At 33.1% G+C, this 16615-nt stretch overlaps 1 protein-coding gene across 1 annotated transcript in view; it reads left to right on the top strand.

Annotated features, from left to right (window-relative positions):
- LOC100868763 (zwei Ig domain protein zig-8) overlaps window positions 1-16615 on the top strand; it is a 245085-nt gene that overhangs the window by 91460 nt on the left and 137010 nt on the right. The window contains exon 2 of the mRNA XM_086912816.1: window positions 2747-2912. The gene's annotated coding sequence lies outside the window, so the exon portion shown is untranslated. The remainder of the gene's footprint in view (window positions 1-2746; window positions 2913-16615) is intronic.

Raw genomic sequence — 16615 nt, 5'->3', positions numbered from 1 at the left:
TAAGGGATGATTGGTTTAACTAGATTTATAACATGTATGGAAAGTAGAGGTTTTTTTTTTCAATAGTTTTAATTACGAAGAAAAAAAGAATTTAAGAAAGGCAGAAAGATATTTACAAAATATTACTTTTATTCGTAACAATAGCTACCCATCAACAAGATTTCACGTTGCTGTGTGGTATTTAAAAATAAATAAAAAGATAAAAAGAGGTCGGAATAAAAATTTCCAAATCAACAATTTCAGAAAACTATTCGCTGTCAACGTGATGTGAAAACTAGACGTCAAAAACGACTATGATTCGATTATTTTTGATATATAGATCGTCATGGATTTTTGAAAACTCAGAAGAGGAGGGAATATTCGAATCATAGTTTGTCAACAATTCATTTTATATGATATTATTTTTTAGGTTTATTCGCTTTTGATAAAAATTTTATTTTCCGGTATATAGACGTCACTTACGTTGTAAAAAATATTTATGTAACAAATTGTTTCCGATAAATTGAAAACTGAAAAATTGTTTTCCATGATTCTCTTTTACCGATATCTGTCTAATTTAAACGTTAAAAATAAAACGTGTCATAATAAAAAGTTGAACGAGTTATAGAAGATAATTTGAAGATAATATACTTCAAGAATATATTCAGAATTATGCAATTTAAAAAAAATATATATACACACAGAGATTATCCTGTAATATTTGATTAAATTATCAATTAGATCGTATTGAAATTTGTATTGCGATTATATAATATACATAACTACGTGCTTATTCTATCTTTTAGCCTCCATAATTATCCTGCTTGAGCGTAATGCAAATCGTGTTATGATGCACATAGGTTTATTTGAGCTAACATGAACTAGAGATCATAAATTCATTCATCGATATTCTGTATCCATTATTGTTATCATTATTATAACGATTAATGGAATACTGGATTTTTGAAAATAGAATCAGATCCTCGAATCGTCAAATTGAAGTTATTTAAAAAGAAAAAAATCATTTCACATATAACATCGCATTTCAATATACGAAAATGGATATGGTAAATTAAATCTTCGATTTTCCAATATCGTAAAAGACGATCGTAACGCAATTTTATAGTAAATAGGAACGAAATGGGATCAAAAGGTAGAAAGAAACGCGGAATCCAAGAATTTCGCATCAACCGCGAAACGGTAACTGCACTTGGACCTCGGCCAATGTTGTGTCAGAGGCAAGGGATGAAAATTGCAAAATCCGCGTTATTTTTCCATATAGATGTTCAATAATCAAAAAATCTTATCTGAATAATTCCAAACAGCGTTTTAACTTTCATTTTTCATTTCATCGTTATTTATATTTTTCTCTTTTTTTCGGGTACGCAGAATTGTAATAAAATTTTGATCTGCTATTTATTATATTTATTATAGTTATATTATTCGTGAAAAAATTAAAATTGTCGATCAATTTTACGCAATTTAATTCTCACGTCAAGTAATAAACAATAGAACTCCATTTATAACTAAAATTCCAATTTTTAAAGTATACATATATCTTTAAACGAATACATTTTTCTTTTCTCCATAAGAAACATTTTTCACGATTCAATAAAGCAAATGAAATCCTGGAGGAAAAAATCCGGACTGTGCTATTGCGCTTTAATTAAAAAAATTAAATAATAAGTATATTTTCGCTAAATCACAGATTCTAAATTTTACTGTATCAAAATTTATTGTAAAATTTACTGTATTTTACAAAAAACACATTTCTATTATAAATAAGTAATTTAAAAAGAAATTTTTATCTTGCTTTTAAAGAAATTCGTTTTCTTAAAAGATTAAATTATTTCGCGTCATAAAAATAGATGAATTTTATTATTTTTCTCAATTTCGAGCGCCTGAAGCACATCTTCCCGCCCGGCCAACTTCGTCAGAGATATTCTAGGCAATCAACGAGCAGATTTAACATAGTTTCGCGCCTCTAACGATTCGAAATTCTGTCTGTCGTAAGCAACGATGGTCGACCGAGTTTCCTGTGAAATCGTTCGACATAAATTATGAAAGTTGTCACGAGAAATCGCGTTTACACGAACGTTTCGCGAGAAGTCGGTGCCGCGTCACGTATCCTTGGCTGAAAGTGATCTTTCCGCCATTGTTCAAAGCTAGGCGGGAAGGAGTTGTGACAGCTTGGTTCCAGGTGTGCAGGTTCTTGCTCTTGTTATCAACAGAAATTAGTTACGTATAATTATTTGATACCATTTTGGCAAACAATGGACGTAAATTTGCCTCGAGTTGTGGGCTCCACTTGTTTGTTTGAACGATGTGTTTAATTGTTATAAATTTATACGCGTAAATACGATGCAGTGTTATTTCGCTGCGAAAACTTCTGGAATGAAAAAATGTATAAGTTCTTAAATTTAACTAGTTATGGAAAAATTGAGGAATTCAATATCTTTTAGAGCAAAATAATTAGACTCTTATTTGACATCAATGTCGAAAGATGATCTATAGCTCAATTTTTAGATATGTATATGTGTTATAATTGGAAAATTCTATTTCATTTAATATTTAAAAGACACACATGATGATTAAAAAATTTCACACGCACTGTTATTTATATAATAAAATATTTAAAAAAGAACAGTTTCATATTGATAAATAAACGATAAAGACAAAAATAATAACACCTCTCCATCGTTATATAAATATCACTGCACCGTTTTCTAAAAATAATCCAATAGCTGTACATTGTTTTTACACTTAGGTCACCGCACGAGGAAAAGACAAAGGAGAAAGAATTCCGATATGGCCGATCTGAAATCCCTCAACAATTCGAGCCAACCCCTGTGAAGGGCAGGAAATAAATGGATACGGGTGAAGGGAAGATGAAGCGTGAAGAAGCAAGCAAGAAAGAAAGCCAATAGAATCAGGTTCGTCAAACTCAGAATCCCGTTCGAAACTTCGTTCTTTCCGTTCACGATGACACTTCCGTAAAGGCGTTTCCTTCCCCTTGCCACAACCAACTCTCCTTGCTGTTTCAATAGATCCTTTCTTCGAAATGGACTCCTCTATCTTTCTCACTTATCCACCGTTTTATCTCTTTATTCGATCGTTGGATGGAGCGAGAAAGAACGAAGGAAGTGTAGAGGAGAACAGGGGGGAGAGAAATGCAAAAAAAAAAAAACACTATCATTTTTCATTTGAAAAATCGAAGAAAGTAGATGCGGTCCAATTTGTGTCTATCGAGTTGATCGAGTTGATCGATATTTATCGTGTCGTCCAAGAATCCTTCTTTACATTCGATTGTTGCCACCTCCAACTTCTTTCGCTTGAACATTCCTCTTTCGGATTTGAATTTATAATTTTGAAAATTGGATAGCCATCGTGGAGGGGTCACAAATATATGAACACTGGAGGAGACATAGAAGGAGTAGTAGTCTCTCGAGGAGGGGTTAGATTATTTTTAGCTTCGAAACGTGGATACGTTCTTCACCGCCGGATGTTACATTATCGAATACGATGAATTTGAATTTGAGATGCGCGATTTAAAGACACGCGACCGTGTTGCGTATACTCTGACCCAGTTTCCAATGATGATGATAGAGTTGAAAAGAGCAAATGTGTATTAATTTGACTGTACGCTCTTTTGATGAGTCGGAGATAAAATCAGAAATGAAATATAAATGGGGAGGCGTGTGTGTGTGTTCGAGAATATACTCGTTTAATATCAGGATGAAATTTTGTTTGGACAGAAATCCAAATTTTTAGTTAAATGGATCGTTAATTTCGTCGAAAGAAACGTACACGTGTAAATTTCAAAAATTATATAATTATAAATAGAAATAATGAATTCAGAACTTCTTTATCTTCTGATTTATACACGTCATGATTTAACGAGTTGATTGAATTTTAATTGCTTTCCGATCCGAAATTTTCCAATTGTTTAAAATATGAAGGGGAAATTATCGTGATGATTTTTGAGAAAAGAAACAAGGAAATAGAGTCGTAATGTATACCGATGAAGGTACTGTACAATTAAATAAAGAGTTCGAGCCATATCGCCATTGTTGTGAGAAGCACAATGGGATGTTTATTCAACAACTTACAATGCAAGAACATTCTGGCCTATGGAAAGTTCTGCGAGAGAAACCATTTTCATTAAAGATAAGAAAACAAAGGTAAAAGCAGCGATACATTACGTTTTCACGTTGTCTAAAATAACACGGTTATTTCGCGCGCGAAACGTATGAACCCGTGTTATTCCATGATGAATAATGCTTACAATAGGAGCGTAGTATTCATGTCTGATTACGAGTGACACTACTTGTCCAAATAATTTCATGCTCGTTTAAAATATTGCAAATATTTAACCGTGGTGCATTATGCGAAATGGAATTGCTTCACGAGGTGACAAATTAAATCTTCGAACAATTTTAGTTTGTATGAATTAACGATGGAATTATAAAAAAAAAAAAAAAAAGAAAGAAAGAAAATAATTCAATTACGCACGATGAAATAAGTAACCATCATTTTCGATTAATTTCTGTGTAATTTAAAATTTTATTTTTGAAAATTGATATTCGAGCAGAGGATATGTGTAATATCAATCTTATAAATTTTAGAAATAATTGGAGATTATCTTTAGAGATTAATTATCCGACGTACAGTACATTTGCATGTGAATCCGAAAATTCTAATCGATCGATAATTTTCCCGATAATGAATCAATTATGTATAACGAGGCGAATATCGTAATATTTATCAACAACAAGAGTATGTGTTTAATATTCGTGATGTACCAATATTTCTTAGTATTATTATAATTAATATTAATATTAACTAATAATTACTTTATTATTATTATTAATATTGATATATTCGAACGTAATTTCAAAAATTAATAACAATTTATAGATGACGTTACTTAATCAGATTATATAAATTACATTAATTATTAATATCGTGGAGATTATTTTGTTGTAAATCCGCTATGCGTGAGTTGGAGATTGGAAAAAACTAAATGATTATTGAATTTATAACGAAACGAAGTTTATTCTCTCATCGATTGCTCGTTTTTAAAATTTCATTTTCCTTGTTAAAGATTCTCTAAATATCCATTTATGATATAAAAAACTTTCGAGATATTATTTATGATAATTAATTAAAATGACAAGATGGAAACGAAGTAAAAAAAAAATTGCAATTAACGGAACTGAACGAGAAACTTATATTTCTGGCGGAATTAAAAGAGCAGCGTATCCTTCAGAATTCATCGTCAGAAACTATTCCAGAAATAAATTGAAGATTCTACGACGACACGCAAAGCTCTCATCCAAACGCAGCCAATACCCCGCTTGAACGAAGTTCATTAAAGCTCCTTAAAGCGTCATCAAGGCGGTGTTCACCCGTTGGAATCGATTAAGAGACTTGGTGCCTTAAATTTTTCCGCGAGCACGATTTGTATGAAAGTGAGGTTGCTAAAAAAAATAAGAGGAAATACCTGACCTGGAAGGTTACTCGATTTTTTTCGTGTATAGGGGATGTTGTATTTCTCCCGGTTCGGTGTAAAATAAAAAAAAAAAAGAAAAAGAAAAGAAAAAAAAGAAAGAAACCAGAGCCAGTTGTCGTGTAGTCATTGTTGTCCCGGTTTCGTTCTCTATTACGAGAGTGCAGCAAAATTCTGACGTGTATTCGTGGCCAGAAGTTCGAGAAAGCGAAGTTGGTCTCGCGCGTTTCGTTTTGAGAAAAGTTTGGAGAAAACCTTTCGAGGAAATATATGCTACAACCGGTCGTACTTCTAATGAGGTATTTACGAGAGAGGCCTTTGCAAACATATGAGCATGTTTCCATTTTTTATTCAGTTAGAATTCGCTAATGATTCGTAAAAACTTCTTTTTTCGTGGTCAAGTTGTCGTAAGAATTTCTTACAAAAAAATAGTAGCGACAGATTTGAACAATTACTATATTCTCGTACAAAATAATTATTGTTTGTTGTACAAGTAATATTCTTTTTATCCATTATAACTTGTTATTAATATATCTATTCCATTATCTCATAGCTTTTTAATCTATTTACTGACTAACTTACACTAATAATAGACTTTGTAATCATTTTTATTAATCAATTTATAAAAACATTGAATAGTAATCTTTCTACGATTTGAATCTGATCTTTCTACGTGCGAAGACTCGCATCACATTTCGATCATAACCTAGAAAAAAGCCAGCGCTCCAAGCGGAAGCGTCTGGAAGCCGTACACATTGTAGCCACGATGGCGGCCAGTTCAATTACAAAAAGCGTTTACGTCGTCGCGTGGTTAAGCCAGCGTTGATCACGGTGACGAGCGTTGATTTAGATTTCGGGCCACGATATTGCACCAAGTTGCGGAACAACTGGCACCGCACCGGCAGGAAGCAACGTTCGGACTAGGTTCACCGCACGCCACGCTATCCGTGCTACATTCTGACGTAACGTATTACTCTCGAGATACAATCAGCAGCGGCATTTGACACACTCCCCTATTCCAAACGTGCGAATCGAAAGCAATCGAGGCTCATCGTGACTCGAGATATTTCGATTTGGTTCTTAGATAGCAGGACGAAGTCTTGGATCGTTTGTTTCCAGATTACCTTCTCCCGAATTTCTTTCAATCTGATTCGTCGAATTGAAGGCAATTCTTTGGTGGCATTTATTGATTTGTACATAGAATAAAATCTCTATTTGTGAACATTAGTTTGTTTATAGAATATTTATAGATATATTTTATATTCTTGGTTTATTAATTTATATTAATTTATATTATAGACTGGAAAAGTTTGAAAAGTGATACATATACGTTTTATTTGATTAGAATTCGATGTTTTCCAAACTTATAATTTTGACGTGATGCGCGTGTTATATATGTATCCATGGTGTGCTCTTTAAGCTTCGAATTTTTCTTTCCCTTACCGCATCGTGTCTTTGATAGAGAGACAAAGGTCTTCGATTATGCGAGAATAAACCGTAACATGATTACTGTGAAACTCTCCTGAACATTCTGGAACTTGACTTGCCCGTATAAACGTTAAAGCGATCAGTTCGCATGAATTCCAAAATTTATGATAAGATCGATATTGGCGAGATGTTATGAAAAGTGATTATGAAAAGATGCAAGTTTTAACGAATCCAAATTAAATTATTACTTAATCCCTTTAATATCGCACACCATTTAAAAATGTCTTGGAACGCAAAAAGTTAGAATTTAAGAAGAAACGAAAATCTATACGAAATTAAGATAGAATTTGCCGAAGCGGATTCGAGAGAGGAGGACTGTAGAAAAGTATTAAGGCTCGAATGTTAATCACCGGTGTCGCTTCCTTCGTCACTTATTCAAGGCCTTAATATCGCGCCGTTGAACGTTTCGCGTGATTTACGCCGGCAGTTTCAAGCGGGGAGAATCTTACTCCGATTACAGTTCTCATTCCGTTCGGATTACATTTCTGAATATTTCATACAATTTACGCGGTGGCGGGAAATTGTGGTTGAAGAATCGTAGTAATAACTGTGTGAACAGTTGTTTCAACTTGCCTCGCCGTTTAATATTTAATTCGTCTTGTCACATTTTGGGGAGAATCTCCCCTCACGTCGCTTGCATGCTCCGCACGAATATTATTTCACCTTCTAAATGAAACAGTTTCTTAGAATCTTATGCGACAGACTGCAAACACTAGTCTAATAATGAAATTGTTCTGGATTATTTTTTAGATTATCTTTCTTTCTCTTGGATTTTTCTCATATTTGATGAAGCTGAACGAATAATGAAATCTCGAATAAAAATTATTTCGAAGTAATAATTTTAATGAGATGAAATGAATCGTTGAAGATTTATTTTATAGGAAAATAAGAAGAAGAAAAGAATAATTAAATTAATATTAGTGATCTAGTAATTTCGTTAAATAAATAGATAAAAATAGTATAGATTGATCGAATAAGTGGAATAGGTCAGTCTTGACGAGGCAAATAAAACAAGCCAATTGTTTCTGAAGTAGTATCGATTACAGATTACTCTACTCGTGAGCGGAGAAGTAGAATATGTCAGTCTTTGTTCATGCATTGATACAATTTGAACAATTTTTAAGAGATGGTAAAAATATTTTTGATTAAATTTTTTACGAGTAATAAAATTTCTATTCGTAGAAATCATCGAAATATATATGGTTGATTTTCTGATATAATTTTATTAAAAGAATATAAAACGAGCAAATTTAAAATTTTATGCATTTTATGATACAACCCAAATCATATATTAATACTTGTGACATATTTCGAGCGTATATATCATTAAAATATAACTTTTCATAATGCGTTAAATATTATTTTTTAACACGCAAGCGATTATCGTACAGAAAGTTGAATTATTTATAGATCAAACGTAACATGATAAATTCCAATCACGATTAGCAATGTATAGATGATAGCTTTGATGATTATTAATTAATGAGCAAATCGAATTACAGAGTGAACGAAAATTTATCGATAATGATCTCGAACAATTAATTGAATCTTGAAAAATAATGAATAAACAATGAGCTTCGAAAATCACTTTGCAAATTGATTGTTTCAAATTAATATAAAAATCAAAATTATTAAATTCAAAAGATACGATTAAATTCTAATACTAAGAGTTTGATTAATTAGATTAATTGATATTGATTCTGGAGGAAAATTATTGAAAATATTTTTTTGTTTACAAGAACCATAAATTCTAATTATCAATAGAAATGAAATAATTTGACATATATGCATACAATACATAGCTAGTTGACACAGAATATATGTTAATCAGAAATCTATTTTAATATTTCATAAAATTGATAAATATTTAATGAATAACAAATGACAACCTCCACCACTAATAATCCATGGAATGAAGTGATAACTAATAGAGGTTGAATGTTTCAGAGATAGTAATAAATTCATTGCTCTCCACAGATTTCTCTACCTATTAAATAATAATTCGTACAATCAAGAGCCATTTATCACTTATAAAATAACATTATATCGTATACAGGATTATCTACTTAATTTGAGCATCTTAAATCTCTCATCTATTATTTTTTAATATACCAAGAAATAATTTAATTATCACTCAGATTAAATCCCCATTAACATTATTTTTAGATGCTGTCCCAATTTTCCTCAGCTATAGAATTTTGTCCCTTCTTTATTCCCTAATATCTTTTCTCCTATTATTTCCTTAAAAAGAATTTCACTTCTGTAAAATTTCACAATCGTTCAAATTTCCCTTTAATCGAGGAGCGATTATACTTGCGAACGATCTACCTAAAACCCCTAGCTTTTTCCACCAACTCCAAATATCCAAATAATTTTTAATCCCATTCTCGCTCGATATCGGTATCGATCTGGTTGGAAAAATTTAAAAAAAAAAAAAAAAAAAAGGAAAAGAAAATCCCGTGGAATCTCTACTAATTCCGAATATCCAAATTTTTTCATCCCATTCTCGGTCGATATTGGTATCGATCGGGTGGGAAAAAATGTCGAAAAAAAGATCCCGTGGAATCCTCATCAGCCGTGAAAGGGGTGAGGTCGCAACCGCGCGAAACGCCGCGAAATCCGTGCAACGATTAAGCTGAAAGCACGCGCATTCCCAGATAAATTTTCCGGCATTAAAGGGTAAATTAAGTTAAACGCTGCAGAATTAATTGCTCGCGCGAGGTCTTCTCCTCCCCTAAAATATTTCTGCGCCGTTCTAAGCGGCCGATAATTCGGCCGACACGTGTATGCACTTTGGCGGAAAACTACGTGGGCCGCATGCGATGCCGCCATCGCGAAAAAAAGAACGTCGATTGCGATAGCGCGACCCCCTTTTTTTTTTTTTTTTTTTTCGTAGGCCTTTAAGCGAAGGCCAGATCTGGGTTACTCGCGCCTCGGCCTCCGTGTCGCGGCTCATGAACATTATAGAATTCAATGGAAACTATTTTAGGAGGCTTTCTTTCTTTTCTCTCTCTCTCTCTCATATTGGGTGAAAAAATGACACGTTTTTATTAATCTCGATATTCATTTTCTATTTGATTTTCGTTGATTTTGTGACGTGGACTTAGTTTCGTTCAGCATTGTAATTGGGAATGTTATTGCGATGATTCGTTAGAAAAACTTTAATTTTTAATTATCTTCGATCCTTTCCTACTGATTAAGCAATGAAAATATTTTGTTACATTATTTGTACGTCTTAAATGTCGGAATCGTTTCAACGTGAAGGGCTGTTCAAGGGCTGAGTGTATAATTTATTTTATTTTGGGATCGTAATAATTTTCGAATTCAATTTAGAATTCAAATAAATAAGGATCTGTAATTAACTCTTTTATTTTTAGGGTGGTTTTAACAGGGATTATAATATTAATACGCGCAAAAGTCAGAAATATCGTCAAATACAATGAAATGAATTCCGTTTGAATAATGACCAGTACTTTTTGCACACACGAACGTGAAAAGACGAAGTTATCTTTTTACGCGAATTTACTTTGCACTCTCTCCTTTCATATTCCCCCTGCCCCCTCCCCTCCCTCTACCTTTCATCGAACATTTTCTTTCAGCTAAAAAATTAGGGGAAAAAAAAAAAAAAAAAAAAAGGAACCATTCCATCTATTTCCACCTATTCCATCTTCGATCTTTACTTTCCATAACGTTCATCTCCAATCAATATATCCCATCCTTCATTTTCAATCTATCTGAAACAGGTTAAACCTTTATTTTCTTTTCAAAAGATCGCACAAGCCATCATTCGTATTCCATCGTTTCTCGTCATTCGTCATAATATTATAAAAACATTTCTTATACTTATGAAAAAAAAAATAATAATAATAAATTCTATTTAAAAAATGCAAAATATTTATAGCTTCGTATATATAATAATTCGATAATGATCTCATATTTACTTATTCAAAAGCGAGGGAAAATAATACCACGTGAAATTTCCAAGTCGGTGCACGGAGATCTAATTTCGCGACATTTTCACGAGTTCAACAAAGTCAAAGCACGTACCACGCTGTTCCACGCGAATTTAAAAAAATATTCTCGTTTATAACATCCCCAACAAAAATTCATAGCTGCGCGAAACACATTAATTCGAAGGTTATATAATGGCGGAATCTACTGAGGCGCCGACTAGCGGCGAAGTCAAGAATTATATTAGGATTCAAAGGCAGCCGGAATTCTAGTCGCGAGATTATTAATTAGACAGCTCGAGGTGGCGAATTTTCCTATTCTAATGACCTAATTCTTCCCCCGTGGAAGCCCTGGGAACGTATTCTAATTTTTCAGGTGAGAATGGCGTTAAACGTGTTACCACGCGCCCGAGGTTCCCAAGGGGAATGATTAATCCTTGCAACCTTCTGTCAGCAGACCCGGAAACGGACACAAAGAATCCGCTCATCCAACAGATCTTTCGAGCACTTACTCATCCATTCTGAATTCCTTTTGCCTCTTTGATCCATCCATCCGAAAATCACTTCCTCCAATGTGCAACCCTTCCATCCAAAATGCTCCTACATTACTTTCCCTCTTTTCTTATTCCATCTGATTTGATTCGAGATGATTATTCCTCGCCAGTTTTGACTATGTCTTTTTTTCTTCCTTTTCTTCTTTTTTTTTTTTTTCTATTTCTTTAAAATCAAAGTCAAGGTAGATGATAGATAAAAAATGTATCTTCAATTTTTTATACGATACCTCCTTCTAGAGGAAATTACTTTAATCTCCTTGGGGAATTTTCAGCCTTATTTATCGTAATCGTCGTCAGAAATTTAAATTCGAAAAAAGAGGTAGGATATGAGAATATTTTGGATGTAATTTTATTTGATTCTAATCATAAAAATTATTATAATTATAATAGTTTTTTTATAGAGCACGATGTATTCACAAATGTGAATTAAAATATGTATAATTTTAAGTATAATTTTATGCTGATACCAATGCGAAACACAATCGCAAACAAGTCGATATCGGCAAATTTGTGTTTCATTGTCAGCTCGATTAATAGAAGATGCAATTATTAAAACAATTCGATCAACGATCCGTGAACTTATAAAGTAACCAAAGTATTTACATTGATCAAGTTAGAACATAAATGCTCAAGCGTTTGTGTTAGATCGTCAAGTAATTGTATCTAAATTCCACGACGACGAAGTTTCTATAGATAAATAAAACGTGACCGAGGAAAGACGAGAGACTGCTCTCAGGTGGGAACTAGGCTCGCCTAGTGTGAATGTAAAATACGTCGAGGGGAAACAATAGATAGATTAACCCGAAGCGTAGGAACGAGGCTCCTGTAGCTAAACACGGCCAGCTACTTTGAATGAAATTTGTTACAGTTGTTTTAGAGGAATGGGGAAACGTGTGAAGATGGAAAACGTGTAAAATGACAGTACAAATGGATTTATTTGATGTAATATTTGGAGCTATGAGCGATGCGTTTAGATAGAGTTTGAATCGAGTTATTGGGCCGAATGATAATCTTGGGATGCATTGTTTTGGATAAACTTTTGTCTTTTGTTTTCTTTATTTTTAAACGGAAATAAATGTTAATTGAAGAAAAATTAAATCAAATATGAAAATTTTCAATTTACAAGCAAGCTTTAAATAGTATTATTGGCTCTATGATCTCATCCTCGTTCGAAAGATTGCCTTTGTGAATTTTAAATTAAAAATCTTCGACCAAATCTCGAATTCAAGGATTATGTCTTTATGAATTCTAAATTCTCTATCTAAATGCTTGAAATCCAGATCATGCTAATGATGAGAATATCTAAAAGGTGTCATGATTAACAGATAGAGTTTTATTAAAACATGTTCAACTAATACAGAGAAAGTGTAACACATTATGCAAAATTGTGTCTCTACATAATTTACATGACGATATTCTTTCTAATTAATATTTTTCCAATCTTTAAAATCTGACGAAGTTATAATTTTGTAATAAATTTTCATTACTATTGTGTCTTAATTTAGATCTCCAATTCAATAATGTATATTCCCCTAAATTTAAAATTATATTCGAAGGAGGTACATATCTTTGCAAAACGAGTCTTACAACCTTTTAAAATCCTAGTAAATAAAGTTTCATGGCCAATAGGTTTCATGTTTCTGACTCTAGAATTATCCCAGCTCGTGTAGCATCGCGTTTCCTGGATTATGTTGATCGAAGTTATGCGTCTGTGGTTGTCATATTAGCCGATATCATACGTCGACGTGGACGTGTTCGTGTGTCTTTCGTGCAATGTGATTCGGTAACACAGGCAGAAGCTCTAATCTCACGCAAGATTTGATGCCATGACCTCTCTGATATCTCAGAGATTTGGAATTCTCACTGCCTAGTCCTTTTTGGCATAGATTCGTGGAATCAGATACGCCGTAACTCTATTGTATTCCATTCCAGTTGCTGGTATTATTTCGTCCGCATCTTGAGCTTCAAGATGTCGAGTTTCTATTTGCTGCCATAATATACCATGCACACCAGGTGCATACCTTGCTACTTTGGTTAAATGGATGGCTCAGACCTATTTGACCTCGGCAACAATTTTCAGAATTGCTCCGTCGATACTTTTCCATTCGATTGTTTCAAATATTTCACTTTTTAATTATTATAAAAGAAATTTGTGCGGATAAAGCTAATTGTAAAAATGAATATTATAATAAAACTTTTTCTCTCGTAATTTTATATTCTTCCAAATTTTCATGGCTATTGATAGTAATAGTGATAGGTGTAAGAGTATTAGAGTGTACAGAAATTAGTTTGTAAAAAGAAGAAGTGCAACGAAGTGCAGGTAGATGGTTAAACGCACTCAAGATGCATGCACGTAGAGATGCAAGGAGGTTTATCGAAAATTCAAGTTTATGACGATGTCTACGTATTTTTAGCTCGATGCAGTTGAGCTCACGTAGTCTGACCTTAATCGGGTTTCGTTTCGTTTCATTAGTTTAAAAGCATGGTTACTTTGTTGGGCTAATTTTTCATGCGGTATCAGAATTGATTTTTTCGTTTTGCAATATAAATTTTGCACGTTTAAAAAATGTTGTAACAATGTACAAATACAAAATTCGTTACACGTATTTATTATATTTGCTTGTCCCTCAACTTTCTTCTTTTTCTTTCTCTATCTCGTTTACAGACAGATTTTATGCAACAATTTTCTCTTTTTACCAATGTTCCGCCCTGCTGGATATCACAAAATGTTTTAACTTTAAACAGATTAAACGGATGAATTGCAGTGAAAATTTCCCGTTATTTTTATTCCCGAAACTAAGAGAACATTGTATTTCAATAAAACGCACGTCCTTTGAAAACTGCTATTATTTATTGAATTTCATCAATATAAACAGGCTGATGGATAAATTTTCTGTTTACATTCCAATATTCATCTTTCTTCTATATAAAATTCAAAAAAAAAGAGTCATTATTTATTCAATAACCGAATTACATTTATTCATACAATAATCTGAAAAGAATGTTTCGAAAGAAAGAATGAAATTCTCAAGTAGATCAAGAATTTTTAAGTGAGATTGACTAATTTCTCAAAGTATTTCTAAAAATAATTTATATCAATATCTTTGACTATAAATAATCTCAACTTTCTTAGAAACAATTTATTCACATCCAAAATCGAAAATTAGTTCGAAAGCTTATTCGAATAAGAAAATTATATTCCTCCACTTGTTTTTCCACTTGTTTTCTCGAGGAATCACTCTTTGTCTAATTGCATCACGAATAACGAAACATCTTATATATAATCGTAATTAAAGAGGACGATAAGGAACGATATCACTATCCGGGTGAAGAGAGGTGGGAAAAATGCAATTACCAGATCATACTCCTTTTTTCACTTTCGTTCAAGTACCACGGAAGCCAATCGCTGGTGCTTGATTTTGAGCCGGTGGAGATCCGTGGAATGTGCTGAGTAGGATATAATTAGGCGTAGTCATAATCGTTAAGAGGGACGATGTCATCTGGAAGGGTCGAAATTGGAATTCCTGCCCCGGGCTTCTTCGTTGCTCGATTCGTGATGGTATTTCAATAAACCGTCGTTCGGTGGCCATCGATTTCACGCTATCGACCACCATTGCGGGACCCTTGCCATCCTTTGCCTTATCCCAGGATCATCGTGTTCATCGTGTCCCCGCGTAGATTTGGGGAGCGTGACAGTAAGAGGGTGCTAAAAGGGAAAGTAAAAGGATCGAAGGGGAACCATAAACCAGATCCACGATACACGATTGTATCGAGGGATTGTAAAGGTTTATCCATTTGGAGAATGGTTTCGATTATAAATAAATTTGGAAAAATGTGGAATATTCAATAACTGTTTTCCAGATAACGAATTAAAGGACACATTTTATTATTAATTAATAATACGAATGCTTTAAAATAGTAATATAGAAAAATAATTAGAATAAATTTATTCCTCGAAGTTGATCGAAGTTCCATTGCGTGATTTTGAATTTTTAAAGTCAATGGCGACAACAAAAGAGACCGTCATATTACACATATTACAACTCTGACTTGCAGAGACTCGTACTTTTTTAAATTTAACTCGTGGTAAAGTAAAACATAACACGATTCACTTTATGATAAATAATTTAAATTGAATTAAATTTTTATTTGGAAAGCTTTCTCTACGAAATCAAAGAAACGAAAGGAACAAAATTCAAAAGATTTTTATCAGAGATTTACTTTACGTTGTGGTTTTATTAGATCGAATAAAACAATTTCACATCGCATAGAAATAATGTCGTTATTAGCATTCTTTTGATCCTCCAACAAATTATAATTTGCGCATGAAACCGTGAATAGTAACATTGCAGAATTATATAAATTCAATTGCGTTAACCTTAACATTAATAACACGGCAATACCAGCCCAATTTAATAAGACAATCGCAGATCAACCTAATTTCTTCGAGGCGCGAACGAATTTCCAATCGAAACTTTAATTGCTTGCTCCTCCGAAATTAGCATATCACGGAAAATATTGGATACACCGCGAAAGACGTTGCACACGAGGCGAGAAGAAATTGCCACGTGGCAAAAACTTGCTCGATTCCTTATCTTCGACCAACCGTCGAGATATCGATTGCTGATATTAATTGCCGTCTGCGAAGTTTAGTTTTACGACGACGCGATTGGAAAAGAGCGATCCTAATTCATGCACGGCTCTGGATATAGCCGAAATTAAATCTAGGTTAGGTTCCGTCTATTTATCAACGAAATGTAAGAAATTAAATTTCTCGCATATTTCTCCAATTGAATTCATCTCTGGATCGTTTAGGAAGCGTAATGCAGATTAAAGAGGAAACGAAGATGAGAATCGAAATATGTATGTAATTTCTTTACAGTCGATTATAAAATAATAAATGGTGTTTACAATTATTATGTATCAATAGTAATTACGTTTCATGTAAAATAATTAACACACAGGTTGTAAAGAAAAGTTCCAAATCGCTGCATCATATACGCTAATCGGACAGAAACACTTTTTTCTCTCGTTAAATTAATCAATTGAAGGAAACGAGTTAGTTAAAGAATGCAAATCTTCTTGGAGACACGTGGCGCCACCTAGACCCCCGTGTTCTCAAAGTGTTAATTCAT

Source organism: Apis florea, unplaced genomic scaffold, assembly GCF_048593485.1.
Source record: "Apis florea isolate Af1SG1 unplaced genomic scaffold, ASM4859348v1 contig_3493_pilon, whole genome shotgun sequence".
NCBI classification, from domain to species: domain Eukaryota; kingdom Metazoa; phylum Arthropoda; class Insecta; order Hymenoptera; family Apidae; genus Apis; species Apis florea.
The sequence above is the reverse complement of the archived record's forward strand: the minus strand, read 5'-3'. Positions and strand labels throughout refer to the sequence as shown.